This window comes from Salvia miltiorrhiza, chromosome 1, assembly GCF_028751815.1.
Source record: "Salvia miltiorrhiza cultivar Shanhuang (shh) chromosome 1, IMPLAD_Smil_shh, whole genome shotgun sequence".
NCBI classification, from domain to species: Eukaryota; Viridiplantae; Streptophyta; class Magnoliopsida; order Lamiales; family Lamiaceae; genus Salvia; species Salvia miltiorrhiza.
This window is the reverse complement of record NC_080387.1, coordinates 41,870,751-41,876,377: the sequence shown is the minus strand read 5'-3', so window position 1 is coordinate 41,876,377 and position 5,627 is coordinate 41,870,751. Positions and strand designations below refer to the sequence as shown.

The following is a 5,627-nucleotide window of genomic DNA, read 5'->3' as shown; positions in this document are numbered from 1 at the left end:
ATTTAAATCATTTATTTCTTTTTCCACATTTTCTACTTGATCCTTACTCATTCCTCATTTACACTATAAAGGAGGGATAATATTATCACACCATTTTTAGAGGGGGATAATATTATCCCTCATTTGTAGTGTAAATGAGGAATGAGTAAGGGTCAAGTAGAAAATGTGGAAAAAGAAATGAAGAATTTAAACGGTGAAATTTTATTTATCATTCTTTTTTTCGTGATAAATTTACAATAAAAGAGAACTCACCTGAGTGAATAGTAGTATAAAAAATTGAGACATGCTTCGCCACAAAAGACCCTCTTTCTATTCCAAACTATTTACTTAAATTGGGATTGCCTAACAAACACTCTCTCTCTTTCTCTCACATACACACACACTCGCTGCCTCTCTCTCTCTCTCTGATCCATTCATTGGTGACCTTTGGAGTTTGGGCGAACAGGAACAGACCAAATTGAAACCCAAAATCCAAATTTATTACTCCAGAAAGGGAAAAATAAGAGCAATAAAACCCTTATTTAGCTGTCTAAATTCGGTATAGCAGTGGTGTATCTCTCTCTCAGGAGATCTGATGATGAAATGAAGTTCATCTCTCTCTCTCTTTCCAATTCCTATAATATCTGCGAGGGTTTTATTTTTGGGTTCCCCTCTAAATTGGGGAAAATGCCACCTTTTCCGCCTCTCTTTCTCTCTCTTCCCACGATCGGGACACGCCCGATATAGAAATTTTGTCAGTCCACCGCATGCTGTTTATTTCTATTCTCGTCAAACTGCGATTTACATAATTTTTGGCAAAATCATGGCCAGAGAGAAAATTCAGATCAGGAAAATCGACAACGCCACCGCGCGCCAAGTCACCTTCTCCAAGAGGAGAAGAGGACTCTTCAGAAAGCTGAAGAACTCTCAGTTCTTTGCGATGCTGACGTTGCCCTCATCATCTTCTCCTCCACTGGCAAACTCTTTGAATATGCCAGCTCCAGGTTCCCCTCTCTCTCTCTCTCTTCACAGATGCATATATCATCTCTTTCTTAATGATCGTTCAAGTTCAAATGCTAATTAAAATCTGCACAAGTAAATATATGTAGTATATTTCTTTCGTCGATTATACTCTCTCTCTCAGTCAGTTTGTGTATGGAGCGAGAACAAGTGGATGTTTTGTACTCTCTCTCTCACACACACACACACAGTGTCTATGAAATTAAGTTTGTATATAGTGGAAGAATTAGTATTTCTTTATATTATCTAACCGGACATATTGGCATAGACAGCCAAGGATAATGTCAATTATGAGGTCCCTGCTGCACTGCTACTTGTTACTCTTACTTTTTATTCTGTTTCTTTCTTGGTATTGTCTACATTATGGCCCCTGCCATTATATTTTGCTCATAGTATTAGAATTTGCATATATCAATCAAAGTTGTTGCTTCAAATCTCAACTATTCTCAACCTATTTCAAGAGATTCGGGTGAATCTTATTTGTGCTCGGATATTTCACTTAGGGTTTCGAAATAGATGGTTGTGCTACAAAACGATTTCGTAAACGCCCGCACTTTGCGGATAAATCACAATTATCATTAAGAATAATGTAATTTATTCTATTACCCTCTTAACTAAAAATTGACATTCCATTAATCCTCAAAAAAAAGTAATTATACTGAACAAATCTAACAATGTCAAATTTGTCCACCCTCACCTCTTTAGTAAATAGTAGAGTCCCTTCCCAATTGAGATTCTCTCGTCTACATTCAACATTCCAAATTGCCACTTATGAGAAATGGATCCCATTTCATAGGGCCTTTTTAGCTGCACAGTGTAATATATTTGAGAAGTGATATCTTTTACATTATAAGATATCAACATTATATATAAAAAAATATTAAAATATACGCAATTCATAATTAATATTATATGTAAAATTACAATTTTCTAATATATATGTAATTGGGTTTTAATTGATGTGATTAGAGTTAATTTAGTCTAATACTCCCACCCATCCGATATATATAGGTAGTTTTGAGTATTTGTACTTAAATTAATAAAATATAATTTTTGCCCAAAGTAACCCTTAACATGTGAAGAGTTGAAATGAGAATAGATACACTAAATGGCATTAGAAGAGTCGAAATGAGATTAAATACAATTAATGGCATTATATATAATTAATCATAGAATTAATAGGGATAGCATTGCCATAATATTCTAAATGTCAAATGAAAGTAATTTTTTTAAATCTAAAATGAAAGTTAAATAATATAAAAGGTCATGACCAAAGCGGATCCAGGATCTGTCTAGGGGTAGCATTGAGCTTTTTTTTTTTTTTTGGACAATCCGTACAACTCATTTTTGTGTTTAAGTAGAATTTTAATGGACATAGGTTAGAAATCAGTTACTTAATGTATTGATTCAATAGTAGATACATTGAAAGCACATAAAGAGCTACATCTATGTATTTTTTTTTAAAAAAAATTAACTTATCTTCTATGAAAATAAACTAATTTTTATTATTATATGAGCTAGGCTATGTAGATATTAAGCTAAATATATTCAATATATAGGAAAAATATTTGGGTTGCACTAGGCTGGAGCCCAATGTTGTCCTCAAATAAATTCGCCCTAGTCAGAACGACTTATATATCGGATGGGAGAGAGTAATAAATTAATAGATATTATAAGTTATAACTATGTTATGTGTGACATATTTCATCTAGCTAGTAGTGATATGCAAACCATACAAATTAGTATATTATATATTGGGGGCCAAAAATATCGAATCTCGCCATATCATTATTTGCAGGACTCTTCAAGCTGGGAGGATGGAAAAGAAAGGGCTTTGTATCAAAATTAAGACTTGTGTTTTAAAACAAACAAAATATTAGAATATTATAAATATATTATACACTCTTATCATCCTCACAAATGAGTTGTAATATGATTGAGACTCCAATTATGTACTAGAAGACCTTAAGTGGAGCCTGCTAAGGTGTGGGGCTTGGGGGGGGGGGGGGGGGGGGTTACTGCATTTATGGGAAAATATACATGTATGATCTTACAAGATTTTAACAATTTTGTGTAGTTTGTTGCGGTGTTAAACTTAGAGAAGGTGCTAGGAAAGGAAACTAAGCTAATTAAGGTAATTGCTTCTAAATGCGCATTAATTCCTGAGGCGGCTTCTTACTTTTTCCCTTTTTGGGAAATGACATAATGCAACGTGGATGCATGATGTACAATTATAGATGATGAATCTGCAAGAGATAATCAAGTTAAAATAGAGCGTCTCGTTGTTTCATATACCTATATATCTTTCAACTAATCTATTACAGTTCACAGTGCTAACATGTGAACAATTATATATTAGTAATAAAATTAAATACCATCTTTAATTAGATCCAACCCATCTTGGGGATAAGGCTTGATGTTTTTGTTTATCTCAATTATCTTCAAGTTTTATGGACTTATTAGTGCTTCAAATAATGCAAGTTTTTCAATTCGGTTTTATATGGAAAGACGTGTACGAATGTATTGCTACTGATTTTGGTGTATGAAAGTGGCATGACGTCTCCTAAAATTAATTAATTTCCCTAACACGACGATGAACATTACATATATATATATAGACACTGCTCTAAGATTATTATGAATGATAAGTGAGAAATCCTTCTCTGCCTGATTAGTTTTTGTGTTGATCTTATTCTTACATAGTATGAAGGAAATACTTGAACGACATAAATTGCACGCAAAGAACCTTGATAAGTTGGAGCAACCATCACTTGAGCTGCAGGTAATCATCATCTCAACGTCGAAATTCATTTAATTTCGGTTCAATTATGTAAGTAATTAATAGAAGAAAGTATACCATGGTGTACGTAGCTGGTTGAGGATAGCAACCACTCCAGATTAAGCCAGGAATCGCTGAGAGGAGCCATCAACTGAGGTACATATATCTATAAGGTATAGCTATTATATTGTATATTTGGTAAAAAAATGAATGAGATGGATGGGAGTCAGGCGAATGAGAGGGGAGGAGCTTCAAGGATTAAGCATCGAGGAGCTGCAGCAGCTAGAGAAGTCCCTCGAGGCCGGATTGAGCCGCGTTTATAGAGAAGAAGGGGGAGAAAATCATGAAAGAGATCAGTCTACTTCAAGACAAGGTATGTTTATTGGAAGAAAAAGAAAAGAGATAAAGGTGTGATTGCATTGGTCTCATGTTGATTGGCGTATGCAGGGGAAGCAGCTGATGGAGGAGAATGAACGGCTAAGACAACAGTGCAACATTCATGACCTAATTAAGAAGGCAGCAAAATCCTTAACATTTTCGTTTGTCATGCATACTAGGTGGTTAACATATCGTCGGATGGTCAGAGGAACACGGTGGCAGCTGAATCAGACAACATAGTCTACGACGAAGGGCAGTCCTCGGAATCTGTCAATGCGTGTAACTCCATTGGTCCTCCTCAAGATTACGACAGCTCGGATACGTCTCTCAAGCTGGGGTGAGCCCTCACTCTTCTCGTCTCAGCTCGTTTATTCAACAATGTGGAGTATAAGATTAAATACATGGCTTCATTGCAGGCTGCCATACTCTGGGTAACACAACATAAAAGCCCAACTGATGATGATAAAGTTTTAGTGCCTAACTTTAATTCATGTGTTCACACAGGACAAAACAACCTTTCTCTGTAACTTAATTAGTAACTACTAGATTCTTGCGTGTAGCTACTGGACTATCTTGTTTTAATTAATTACTTTTATCTAGCTGAAGAAAAATTGATCCACTGTTTCTTTTTTTTTTCTTTTTAATTCAAACTTTATTTATTTCTCCTTATGTCCACAAAAATAGTCATTTTTGCAATCTTGGGATGTCCACAAAAATTAGTTCTTTCTATTTATTGAAAATTATCTATCACACGATGGGCATTCATTTTCCACTCACAATACAATTAATTATAATTGTAAATAGGTAAATATCATGAAAACCTTTGAACTTTACCCTTTATCAAAAATATCCTGAAACTTTCGAAATTTTCTCTAAATACTCAAACTATCAGGTTTTTATCAAATATATCCCGCATCTATTTTTCGGTTACCAGAAACGTGATATAGCTCGTCGGATGACACAATGTAATTTATATTCTATTTTTTTAAAAAAATGGAAAAAACGACTTCATTTCGTATCATATTCTATCGTGTTTATCCCTAATTCTAGATTTATTAGCGTGAATTTTAAACACGATAGGAGTAAATTTTAAATTTCAGAATTTTTTTTTAATGATATGGTACGAAACGACGTTTTTTTGCCATTGCATTTAAAAAATAGAATATAAATTATATTGTGGCATTCGGCGAGCCACATCACGTTTTTTGTGACCGAAAAATAGATGGGGGATATATTTGATAAACCTGATAATTTGGGTTTAGAGAACATTTTGAAAGTTCGGGTAGGTTTTGATAAAAGGGGGTATACTTCAGGGGTTTTCATGATATTTACCCTTGTAAATATTTCTCCCTCCGTCCACGACATGAGTACCTATTTATGGACGGCATAGGTTTTAAAAATGTATTGAGTATATTGTGAATAGAATAAGGGTTCCATTTTTTGAATGTATTAAATTAAGGTTGTGTGGGAT

At 34.2% G+C, this 5,627-nt stretch overlaps 1 pseudogene; it reads left to right on the top strand.

Annotated features, from left to right (window-relative positions):
• The first annotated feature begins 297 nt into the window (after positions 1–297).
• LOC131025351 (MADS-box protein SVP-like) lies at positions 298–4,774 on the top strand (annotated as a pseudogene).
• Positions 4,775–5,627: the final 853 nt, after the last annotated feature.